General features: G+C 39.0%; 1 long non-coding RNA gene across 2 annotated transcripts in view; it reads right to left on the bottom strand.

Moving 5' to 3' along the window:
* The window catches only part of LOC144300163 (uncharacterized), a 42,957-nt gene that overhangs the window by 12,918 nt on the left and 16,749 nt on the right, over positions 1–13,290 (bottom strand). Inside the window, exon 3 of one of the 2 annotated variants that reach the window (XR_013366757.1) lies at positions 11,110–11,893. The exons of the other annotated variant lie outside the window; for it this stretch is intronic. This is a non-coding gene — a long non-coding RNA (uncharacterized LOC144300163). Of the gene's footprint in view, positions 1–11,109; positions 11,894–13,290 lie in introns of those variants that run through there. 2 annotated transcript variants of the gene reach the window in all.

Here is a 13,290-nt window from a genome sequence, read left to right as displayed (position 1 = left end):
GCACCTTGGTTTTCATGGGGTAGGAGGGAGAAAAGAAGTAATATCGATGATGAAACACATGAACTGCTGATCTAATCCCAGATGGAAACTTCTCAGTGAGGTTGTAGGCGAGGAGACCTTCGGCAAAAATTAAATTCCTATATGAGAGGTTCACTGTCGAAGACCTGCGCTGACTGAATGTAGCCTGAGCACGGGGTTCCTCGATGCCTGTTATAGGCTGAGGTCTCCTTTGGGCCCTGTCATGTGCTAGCTTTGTGATGTGGGTCAAGTATTTAATTTCTGAAAAAGTCAGTTTCCTGCTCTGCAAAAATCTACTTATGGCACTACAAAAATACGGAGTGCCTGTGTACAAGGTTCCTGACATCCATTATTTCCTTTGACTCTCACAATAGTCCTAGGAGTACCGAAGTGGAGGCTGGATAGAAAATAAACTTGCCCAAGATCACAGAGCTGATAGGTGGCTAAATTGGATCAATCTTAATTTAAATCTTATGGCACTTTACTAGATCACACGGCCCATCAGGAACATGGCATAAAACAAACACTTCTCAAATGAAAAACATCTCTTTGTTCCCTCCTACAAAGCCCATCGTTATTGAGGTGAGATTCTCAGTAAGATTGTCTCAGGAGAAAAATCTGTGAGGGTGAGGAAAGAACACTCTTCCTGGGAGTCTCTGTGGGCTTCCTTCCAGAATACGCAACGTGAGGATGGATGGTGGTCAGAGAAGCCATCAGATACCCTAAGTATCTGACAGTGGGCCCCTAGGGTTGGTCGGTGGATGAACAAAACCCTTTAGAGATGGTAAGGAGTGACAGGACACTTGGAAGAAGCGAAGGAGCAAAGAGAGAGATAATATGAAAAGTATAGGGGTGGAGGGAGATGGTCAGGGATAAAGGAATATTTTAGCAGAAACTTTTGAGTTTGAAACTCTAGGGGAACAGAGCAATGTCTGAGGAGAAAATGTAAGCAGCTTCTCTGTGTGAAGAACTGCACGAAACCCCTACAACCCCATTTAAAAGAAGCTCAAAACAAGAATCTGCCTTATTGTCAGAGAATATGGACTTGAATTGTTGGGTTGAGTTGTCGTCGTTGTTGCTGCTGTTCAGTGAGCTTTGGGGCGGATGCTGGGCTAGTGCCTTCCTGTCTCACAGGGGGCCACCGCATGGTTTTGATCACCGACAGCAATACTTAAGGGGATATAACTGGAAAGGATGGGGAGGTAGTGGAGGAGCAGTGAGGGGAAGAGCAGACAGAGTTCAAGTCCCAGACTTTATTGTTAGAGCCACGTAATAGAGTCCTTTGTACACGGGGGTCGTAATATCTGTCCTAGAGAGATGTGAGGCTCAGGTGGGGTGATGGTGCTCTATGCACAGTAACTACTCCACGAATAGCAGTTCTGATTCCTCTGCAGCTCCTCCATTTATAGGTTTTCAAGCAGTTCTATGATGGCCAAGCACAGTCTTACTCAATGGTACACTTGGATTTTCCTGTGTCTCAGAACTCAGTGCTTTCTGTGACTTACCAGGTGTTCTATGTGTCTGTCTTCAATAAGGCCTGGAGAGGCAGGAAGTGTGGGGAATTGCGCTGTGGGAGCATGTTCTGATGGTAAGTCAGACGGCAATGATCACATTTTCTGAACCCAAATTGAAGACATATGGTCAGACAACAGAACAGAATATTTGAAACAGGGTGTGTCTGGAAAAATCTAGGATCATCGGTCACCAGAGCTATACACTGGCATTGCCAGCAAGGACTCTACAAGCCCTTCATTTTCAAGGTCTCTACTGGAGGGCAAAATTCCAAGTTTACAAAGGAGTGCACTACAAGGCTTTTAATTTCCCCTTCTGCACCCAGGGGGACAAATAATTAGTGCTTTCATAGGTCTAAAGAGGAGACCAGAGCCCAGAAATTCTGCTATCAATGCGTGCTTACTAGGGAAAGACATGCTTGTGCCATGCATCACTAAGGATTATAACAGATTAGCAACTAAATTTGAGTTAATTAAAAATAATCAACTATAATAAGAAGAGAGTTTCCAGAAAATTACCATATTGATCAAGTTGCTGTCTAAACAACTTGGAAAACACAGTACAAATTTTGGAGGCCCAATGCCAAGTATCTGAAGAGGCTCATTAAAATTTACTTAAAAATATCACAAAACTCAATTTTATTAATAATGATCATAAAAATACCTGACAAATAAATAGCTGGGGGGAAGTTTAAGCTTAACAGTCTACATAATTATGCAAAACTTAAAACATAATATGCAACATGACTTTAAGAACTTAGAAGTGAATCTGAAAAGGTGAAGATTTTCCTTTTAAATGGAAATAACAATGTTTGACAATAAATAAAACTGTTTGATGTGTTACGAAGTGCTTGAAAGGTGACCTACATCTTGAAGTAGACCATACTGTGTTTTAGAAAATGAATTCTCTTACATTAAGGGGCCACAAAGCTTATCATTAGATTATTCAGAGGGAAAAACCTATAAAAATGAATCTAAAGTGTTTTGATTACTAGTTACGATCTAGTTACAGATTTTTAAAAAGTCTTCTCTTAAAACGCAGTTACTTGGGAAACTTAATTTGTCATAGTGAATGTCTCCTCGACAAAATAAAATGTTTGTTATGTGAAGCTTTTAGGGTTTTTAAATGCATGAAAGTAGATTTGGTGAAATGGATTTCCTGGTTTCGTTTCCGAAATTGTCCTAAGACACATCGGATGACACAAATAAACCAAAGTTAAAATGTTCCTGCTGGTGTGAAATCTATTAATCTCCGTTTCATTTGTTGGATTTACTCCCATCCATCTATTTCCCCAAAGAATTTATGATTACTGCTTCCTTTATAGGTATGTCCTGAATACTGTTGGCTGCTCCCTTGTTTAATTTTTGTGACTCGAGTTCTCCTATTCAATAAAAATAGACACGGACAAAGTTGATTGAGAAAACAAGCTATCTAGGAAAGAAAGGCAGAAGCCAGCCTTGGAGGATAACCTCTGCCAAAAGTTATAAGCAAACTTTTCTTTTGCCCCAGCGGCTCGGAGCTCACTCATAACCCATAAAGTGAAGATATCCATCACTCAGCGAGGCGGTACCTGCACCAGCGGGAGGGTGAGAGCCAGTGATTGCTATTGCTGGCTGCTGAGCTCTGGCAATAATCTCATAACTATAATGGGAGTTAGGTGCCCAAAGGAGAAAAAGACAAATACAGACCCAGGACACCTTAGTAAGTTATTTCAGAAATAGGAGAAAGACTGATACAGAAATTAGAACTTGATATCATGAACAGATAAACAGTCAGTTCTCATTCCCTCCAAGTTGTCTAGGTGATTTGCAGAAGACTGGGGAATTGCTTGATTCCCCTTTACTTTCAGAAAGAGATGAAGTAATTAAAAATCTTCCCCAAGAGAAAGTTCTTGGCCCTGGTGGAGCTACAGGAGATTTCTATAAAACCTTTGGCTTAGCCCTCTCTGTACATTTGCTTGACGAGCTCAATCACTTGAGGGACTCAGGTGGATTCATCCTTGCCAGCCCTTATATCCAGATTATCTTAATTGCTAAAAGGGATAAAGATACAGAAGACTGTACCACATTTAGGTTCAAACCCCTGATTAAAGTGGATATCAACTCTTGGAAAGGATCCTGACAGCTCCCATCATTATTTGGAATCTGGGGCACGGTGATCAGGCAATTGTTTGAGAACGGGTCGTTTTTTGTATAAGATGATATATTTTTTTAAAACCTGGATCTCGGTTGTTAGAATCACAGGGCACTGGCCACTCTTTTCATTGTTTTTCTACTAAAGGATACTTTTTATTTTTTAGTAGCAGTGAGTATCAGGTATGTACCATGGGCTCAGAAATCCCAAGCCCTCATTATTTAATAATAGCTCTTTCTTGGTGTTCCAAATGAGCAGGACAATCTAAATTTCTCTAATTTCTCAATGTTCTTAGGGCTGAAGTGGGGAAGCTGACATTACATTATACCATTAACTTTTTTTTTTTTTATTGTCACACACACACACACGAAGGTGTGGAAGGATAAATAAAAATACATCTTGTAGGATGGTTCCAATCATATGACATTCTGGAAAAGGCAAAAGTATGCATATAGTAAAAAGATCAGAGGTTGCCAGGTGATAGGGTGAGGGAGGGATTAATAGGTAGAGCACAGAGGCTTTTTAGGGAAGTGAAACTATTCAGTGGGATTCTACAACTGAATTTATGTTGTTACAAATTTGTACAAATGTACAGACTGTACCACACCAAGAGTGAACTCTGAGGTAAACTACGGAGTTTGGGTGGGGGTGAATGGGTGACGGGCACTGAGGGGGGCACTTGACGGTATGAGCACTGGGTGTTATTCTGTAAGTTGGCAAATTGAACACCAATAAAAATAAATTTATTATTAAAAAAAGAAAAAAAAATTATGATGTGTCAATGTAAGGCCATCAGTTGTAACACATGTGCCACTCTGCTGGGGCTTATTGATGATGGAATAGGCTATGCAGTTGTGTAGGCAGGGACGTTTGGGAAATCTTTGTAACTTATACTCTAAACTGCTATGCGACTAAAACTTCTCTGAAAAATAAAGTCTATTAAAAACGCCTTGCAAAATATTGTTGTTCTTAAAAGTAAAATAGAACCCTCAGGCAACCTTCTGCGGAATGAATGTCAAAATATGTGTTTCCCAGACCATCCAGATGACTGAGGCAAAAGCTTTTTTTTACATGAAATTTCTATTTAATTGCATTTTTTTTCTCAGCATGATGCCCTGGCCGAGTATTCTAAAAAGACTTGCTTTACTAAAGAAGCGTCTCTAGATGCTCGTCATACCTACAGGCCTCTCCTCAGACATTGCCCCATCTACTCATGGGGGAAGCTATGCTAAGTGATTCCTTACATACGGTTGTCATCTTCTATGCCAAGTGACCCAATCATCCTGACTACATGTCATTTGAGCCAGGAAAGGTAACTCACCTGAGGACATTCAATGGCCAGTGGTCTTTAAAGAATCCCGGCATGAAAGTTCTACCCAACAAGGACAATAGGGGAATTTGGATGTAAGAAATTCAAAGGGAAAGCGAGGCGGTTGTAATGGAAACGTAAGATACGTGGAGAAGGGGAAACAGAAGAATAGCTGAGTTAACAGCTGACGTTTGAAATTACTGAATTTCAGCTGTTGATGGGATGACAAAATAAGTTACTAGCTATGGTGGATTCCCAACGATCTCCAAAAAGATGTCTAGGTTTTCATAAAACAAAGCAAAACAGAATAAAGCATTAAAAATAGTTTCTGTTTCTTTTTAAGGTCTTTCTGTGTGGGTATCCTGAGCTCCTGTGTGGAATGGTCATCCGACATGATTCCTCTCTCGTGGAGACTCTAGTCTAGTGAGCTTGGTGAGGCACATTACTAACTGGTGGATTTAGGACGGTGCTAGGAAGAAGTGTAGGCTATGAGGCTTTTGGCAGGATGCTCTAGCATAGTCAGGAGGGAAAGAGCTTTCTGAGGTTAAGATTCTTGTCTCTCTTAGCCCCATGAGATCCTTAGAATAAGCTCACTTTTACCTGAGTACTGACAAAGCAAAACCAATATGTTTGTCAATAAAATCATCAATTCATCAATAAATATAAAAAAGTACAAATTGGCAGTTAGGAAGACTTGGTGGGAATACCTCGATCTTACAAAGATAGCCAATATAGCAACATGAGAGGAATATTTCTAGTGGACATCTATTTCTGTGGCTCTTCAAAGTCAACACGAGGTTACCTTAAATGAAATAATCACCTTTCCCCTAAACGACCCTTCAACTTCTGTTTTACGAAGCTAGCATTACCATTTTCTCGTATTTCAAACATACCACACTCATTCTAGGCTCTGTCCTCTCACCCTCGCTAACCAGATGGGTTTCACCTCAACAACGAATCTCACAATCAGCCTCTCCTCTCCATCCTTGCTGTAACTTTAATCTAGACCAGAGGTCGATAAACTATAACCAGGCCAAATTTGGCCGTAATGCCTGTTTTTGTCAATAAAGTTTTATCAGAACGTTGCCATGTCCACTTAAATATTGTTTATGGCTTGTTTTCATGCCACAACAGCAGAGCTGAGTAGAGGCCATGAGACAGAGGCCATGAGGCCAACAAAGCCTAAAATATTTGCTATCTGGCTCTTTACAGAGAAGTTTCTGGACCCCTTGTCTAAGAACATCATCCGTTGCTTCAACTATTAAAGTATCTCAGTTCTTTCCTCCTGTCAGCATCTCTCCTCGCTCCATTATGGGTCCAACACTACGGTTTCTAAAACACTGATATGATTGTCACTTACCTTCTCCCAGTTCACCATGAGAACACTTTGCCAAAGGAAAATCACCCTAAAAGGCATGAGGGCCTTCAGGAGGAGCTTAAACAAGCCAAGTCAGCCTTGGCAGTTTCCCACTACCCTGCTCCTATTACAACGACCCCTTGGTACTCCTTCACTCCGCACGTGCTATTCATGCCACCAAGAATGTCCACTCCTCTTTCCATCTCCACCCAGCCCTTGAAAGGTCACCGGCAAGATTCATATTGTTTCTTAAAAATCAGATCAGCTGCCACTTCCCATGTGAAACCTTGACATCTGTTGCCTGGGCTTCCTCCCTAGGATCCCTTTGTCTTCTGGGCTTCTCTAGGGCCGAGTTCCCACATCTACCACCGCACTCACTATGCTCCTTGGTGATTTATTTAAGTGCTGCCTGCTTTCATGGATCTCATCTCACTTCGTTGTGCATCAAGAGCAGTTGGCATAGGGTCCAGCACCCCTCTGGCATCTAGTTAATACTTTCCTCTCTAGTGTGTTACTGATAGTACAACTCAACATTGTTTAGATTCACATTTTTCTTAGAATTCTGGAAAACCTGGAGAGATCAAAAGATATATAGATATTTTCTATTTATTTTTTTCCAGTCTTAATTACTAAGCTATAATAACTCAATTCAAGAAGTTAATTGATCTATTTGCAGAAATGAAATGGATCTAGATGTAAATAATCTAATATGAGAGAGAACTCAAATAAGAGATGGAGGGATTTTTTTTTTTTAAGATTTTATTTATTTATGAGAGACACAGAGAGAGAGAGGCAGAGAGAGAAGCAGGCTCCATGCACGGAGCCTGTTGTGGGACTCGATCCCAGAACCCCAGGATCACACCCTGGGCCACAGGCAGATGCTCAACTGCTGAGCCACCCAGATGTCCAGAGAGGGAGGGATTTTGAGGTGTGGGGGTTTCAGTGAGGACTGGATATGACGAAAATAGTTTTATAGAGGAGATATGACTGTTTTTCCAGCGCTTAATGGATAGCATTGGGCAAACATTCAGTTTAGAAAATGCTTCACCATTCATTCATTCATTCATTCATTCATTCATTCATTCATTCACTGTCTCCTCCTTTTGTTTTCCACACCTAAGTAGTATCTTTTTCTCCTACCCTAAACCGTGGAGTGTCTTTCTCTTCACTTGGCTTAGCTTGCTGTGTTATCTTCTTAACTTTCAATTTCAGCAAACCCAAGTTTTGAGTTCAGTGAACTTTTCCCTTCACAGAGAGATAGAAATAAATGCTTGCATGTTTGATTATCATCTCTCCAAACTGTAAAATGTGGTCAGGACCATGTTTTTCTAGTTTACCTAGAGTGACTGGCACATAGTGGACACATTTGATTCTTTTGCTTTTCATTCTTTTCACAGATCCTTATTGGGTACCTCCTATAGGCCAAGGCACTGGAGTTAATGTAGGTAAAGCTTTAGGGTAGGAACCGAATCTGTAGTAGGAGGAAAAGATTCTGGAAAACAGTTACATGGATAAGATGTACGTATGGCTGCAATGTAACTCTCTTTAAGCCAAGAAGAATCACATCTTGCACTCATAAAATCTTATTTGTCTTTATAACCTCTATTCGGGAATGGAATATGAAGAGACAGTGCTGGCAAGTGGTGGTTGAGTGAATGAGTTCATACACGAGGGTAGTTTTGTGGTCTTCAAAATTCCTGCCTCTAATTCCTGCCTCTATTCAGAGTCCCTCTTTTTATACCCACTCTGAAACAGCTGACAACTAGTAGAAATCTCAGAATCTGAGATTTTCAAGTTCTTACCCAAACTAGAATGGTTTGACAGGGGAGGGGCTACTGCTAGCCAGTTCTGTGTCACAAGTGATCCAGTGTTCCCAGCTCTGTTTTCAAAAGTTTTGGTGTTTTGTTTTGAAGCTAGAGTTAAAACACTGGCATAGAAATATGAGTGGAAAGGGAAAAGAATAAGCTAAAGACCAGAAACATCCGCTGCCACCAGCAAAACTGTTAACTATTTATAACTCTTTTCAAAATTTGTGAGATGCCAATAGCCATACCACTGGGGTTAAGGCTCGACAGATATAGGTATCTAAAAATGGTCTCACTTTATAAGCGTTTGGGGGGAGATTCTCCAAGGAGAAGCATGAAACACGAGGGATATAGTCTTGCTTAAAGAATCTTTTCTTAGGAATTTGGACTGTGAGCCACACAATTTTTTTTTTTTTTGAGAAATTATCTTTCAAATTGACATCAAATGGGTGTCGAGACGGTACGTGTGGGGATAATCTCAATCTTCTGTGTGGTTACCAAGTTCTCTAGGCCTTAGCTTGCAAAGGGATTTTTGTAGACACTGTTCCAAATTCCAAAAGTGAAGGGCTTTATCCAAGGCTCTGTGGTTTAATAAATTTGGCTCCAGAAACAGCATAAGACTTTTCTAGCTTGAGGACATAAGAGGCTAGTATGATTAATAAAATATTTATTTTTAAAGAGTGATTTGGTAGCACAGTCTAGATTCCCCTTTTGCTATAATATTCTGATTTTAATTATTTGTGTGAAGTTTCTGATTTTAACTATTTGTGTGAAGCCAACTGGATATTAGTTATAATTGGGCACAGAATAGACAAGGACTCAAATTTCAGGGGTGCAAGTTCTTCAGAGGTTGAGGCTAGATTCCAACTAGGGGAGGGCCTCTAAGGTAAGAGTTGGGGATGTAAGATCAAAATTAGAGCACGAATCTGGAGATTTGGAGAGCCAGTAAGGGAGTGAGAGCCAAATAAAAATTCAAAATGAGGCTGGGGTGTGGGAAATCCCACAAAATGGAGGGAAGGTTTTGGGGGATCAAGAACTTACTGTAACTAGGATGAGACCAGATGAATTTTGACAGTTCAGGACTTAACCGGAATGTTAGGCTCATTTAAATATTCCAAGTGGGGAAAAATCAGGCTTTTCATATATTGTTAAGTAAGTATTTTGAGGATATTCAAGGTTGAGAAGGGGTCTATTTACTCCCCTGGAAGGTTCCTCTGATGTTCTCCTCTGATCACTGGTATGTGATTCCTTTTAGGGACTAATCTGAATGAATGGGAACCTTGGGATCTAGTCCATTTATATATGAGCAAGTACGGCCTGCCTTGTCCTCACACCTTTTGTATTTAATCTCTTTCTGTTGGATTCTATTCCGTATGCTGCTGCCAGGAGCTCTTCCATCATAGGGCTGCTCAGCTCATGAACTTAAAGTGGCTTCCTATTGCTTCAAATCCAATATTCCCATAGCCAGGATCTCTGTGAACTCCAACGACTCTTTATTGGCTTCACAAGCTCTTCCACTCTAGCAAGGTGAGTGAGTCATTTTCTTTCCACCCGTTTGTACGTGTTCTCACGATGCTTTCCCCTGTACTGTCCTTCACCCAAAGCCTCCTTTTTGTTCAATGCTCAATTTTTGTGATTCTGAATAGTCTATAAAAATAATTCTATAAATTTCTATTGCTTGAAGTTATAGTGTACTTTGTCTTAGCATATGGATTTCAGAGTAAATTATTTTGATTTTGCCAACATCTCGGCCCTAAATATCTGACTAGCCATTTATTCGGGGTGAAGAAGAGTCAGGCAGTTGTTCTGGCAGTAGGAGTGTACCCCAGAATTTAATGAAGTTGGACTACATATAAGCATGAATGGATTTTAGATTAATTCAGTGGGGTATCATTTTCCAAAGCTAAGTGTCTGGATAGAAGGAGCTGTTGATCTATGGAACCCTATTCTAGGTGTATAGGATATAAGTAGGTAGGTATATAGATAGACAGATGGACATGGAATATAAACTCTTGTAGATGTCTATGAGGAGAACCTCTTTTTTCCTATGCAGCTGTCCTATTTGTTGTCAAATCTTTGGTTAGGCAAAAGGTTGTTGTGTGGTCTTTTATCAATGTCACTGAGACTCTAATAACTTTTTAAGGATGACTTGCTTCTATACCCCAGATCTTATTTCCTTGTGTTTCAACCCAACACTGAGTATTCTATTAATGACTGTTCTGCATATTGAATAGAGAGTGTTTTGTTGAGAGAGACCTATTTTTTTTTTTTCGAACCAGTAAGGATATCATGTGCCAGATGGTTAATTCCCATGGGTTAATGAGTGTACCCACACACTTCATGATTTGAAATATCCTGCGGACATTTCCTTTGGTGAAAGGATTGCTAGATTTTAATTTACATTTGTATGAAGTACACATTTGCTTTTTTCTGTTCATACCTAGAAAAATAGATTTTTATCCTTCTGATGTATGGGACTTAAATAATTTACAGAAATATAAGTTCTGGTAAAATTTTAATATTACATTTTAATTATCAATTGCATATAAATTAGAGAGAACCCAGCTTTCTGCTGTGCGTGTAAGGGGCAATAGTTGGTAGTATTCAAAGGAATCATTCTTGCATCCCTGTTTCAATAAGATTTATATTTTTAACTGATGGGAGTCCTTTATGTTGTCATGTCCAATTAATAGGCTAATAATTTATAACTATTTAAGAGGAAGGAGATTCTTGTAAAGCGGTAATGCTAAAATGTCCACAAAGATAGGCATAAGTAGAAAATTGCATTTGAATCTGCCTTGAGAAAAACCCCAAACAAAAGCCATCGTAATTTTATATATTTTCAAGTAGTTGGGTAATGATAGTTCATCCATATAGCTGAGTTATATCACAGTTTATGTTTTAGGGATTGCAAGATATAAACGGTAACCACAGAAACCAAATAAAGTCATAACACAAATTATTTGTACCAACAATACATTTATAGGTTTTTAAACATAAATAATAAAATGATATTTTTATAGCACTCTATAAACAACTATAATTTGTATATGCAACAAAATTATATGGGCCATTAGCAGCCCTGCCACGACCTCTGTTGCTGAGCAAGTTACTCAAAAGTTGCAGAGTCTCAAAGCGCCTGGGTGGCTCAGTCCATTAAGTGTCCGGCTCTTGTTTTCAGCTCAGGCCAGGATCTCAGGGTCATAATGTTGAGTCCCAGGTGGTCTCCATGCTCAGGTGGGGGGTCTGCTGGAGGTTCTCCCTCTCCCTCTGTCTCTGCTCTTCCCCTTGCTTTCTCATTCTCAATCTCTGTCTCTCTCTCTCTCTCTCTCAAATAAGCTAATAAATCTGAAAAAAAAAAAAAAGTTACAGAGTCTCAAGGCCAGAGTTACCTCTGGAAGTCACTTCAGGTGTTACATCCAGATTCACTTCATAGTAACTTAAACTGCTATTCTTTTGTTAGGTGAGAATGAAGAGGTGTCATCTTCTCATTAGATGAAGATGTGGTGGGTAATACCACCTAAATTTATTCAGTGCACTGACCAAGCAGTCCAGATTGCTGCTAGTCAGAGGATTTCAGGTAACCCAAAACCGGTAGGAGTCAATTAAAGCACTAGCTGAAGATGGGTCGACAGATAAAATAAAATCTGGGGTATTTCTTGGGTAAATAGTTGAGATGTGAAGTTCCTCCACCATTTTGCACATATAGGACAAACTCCAAATGAGAAATAATAACATGGTATCCTGTGTCTTATGCATCTGAAAATAAAGGACAGGAAAGAGAATTTGCAGATAAAGTTTGAGTTTAGGGAAAATAAATATAATAAATATAATAAATATAATGTAATAGAACTTTTCCAAGAAAAAAAGAGCACAGCTTAATGAAATTAAGTGATTCTCCTGAACATTTTAACATAGACATGTTAAAGGATGTGCTAAAGGTATTTAATAAGATAAAGTAAAATCAAGTAACATTCAGAGTAAAGTGGAAGAAAAATGCTTCACATTAGAGAACTTTAAAGTTATGAAATGTCATTCAGAGCAAAATGAATGAAACAGGATTTTTTTGGAATCCATTTAATGCTAGACTTTAAAAAAGATTGGTTAATAACTGGCTGGGGAGATAAAACTAGAAGCCACACGGGTTTTTTTTTTTTTTGACTCATCCATATCTCACATATCATGTAAGAATCAATTCACATATCTGCAAAGAGAACACATTATGATATCAAAGCTTTATTTTTTTCATATTTTTACTTTGCATTTAAAACCAAAATCAGATTATAGATATATCACATTAAAGAATCCATTTCCCACTGGATTCTGGCTATTTCGCTCTAATATTTTCAACTACTTTATTCCTCCCGTATTACATTTTACTTGTCTTTCATCTTCCCCACCCCCCATCTGTACATTTCTTTGCTTCATCCAGCTCAATTTACTCTGCTAATGTTTAGAAAGAATATTATAACTCAACCTCCATGTAATGGTTTATAACCTCTTGGTTTTGTGATCTTTTTAAGGGCTGTTATATTGACAAGTAAATTATACTTACTTCAGCCAATTGTATGTACTTATGTCACTTTAAATTTAACTTTATCACTATTTGTCAAATTCTCCCCTGTGGCCTTTTTAATGTTATGATGTATTTGGCAATATATTTTTTTATTGACATTTCAATTTTGTTTTGTAGCGTGCTAAAGTTACAAGAAAACAAATGACTAAGAGTTAAACCTGAGCCAATCTAGGCTAAAGTTAAGTTTTAGGAGATTCTTTGGGAGGTTGTTGCTTTTGCTGAATGCACTGACCTCTGGACCCACTAGCGCACAGAACCATTCCATCGAGATCTGGATGGTGAACCCTATTTGGTAGGGCATAAGAACAGGAAAAGAGATCTTCACAAAATAAGTCCAAGATTTAGATGTTCTTACTGGCTTTATGTTTTCGTTGCTTGTATTGTGGTCAGTGAAAGAAATCCCAAATCATTTAAACATTTAGGTTTGTTAGTATTTACCATTTTCCTTTAATGTGTTATTTTGTTTGTTTGCTATGTTTCTTATTCCTTGATCAATTCATCCCAGGTGCTATAAATTGTTTGTACAACCTTGTTTATCTTGATCTCTGTGATTTTCTCCTGCTCCTGGTACCATAGTGCC

The sequence above is a fragment of the Canis aureus genome, chromosome 28 (genome assembly GCF_053574225.1).
Source record: "Canis aureus isolate CA01 chromosome 28, VMU_Caureus_v.1.0, whole genome shotgun sequence".
Lineage (NCBI taxonomy): Eukaryota > Metazoa > Chordata > Mammalia > Carnivora > Canidae > Canis > Canis aureus.
This window is presented reverse-complemented; position numbering and strand designations above follow the sequence as displayed.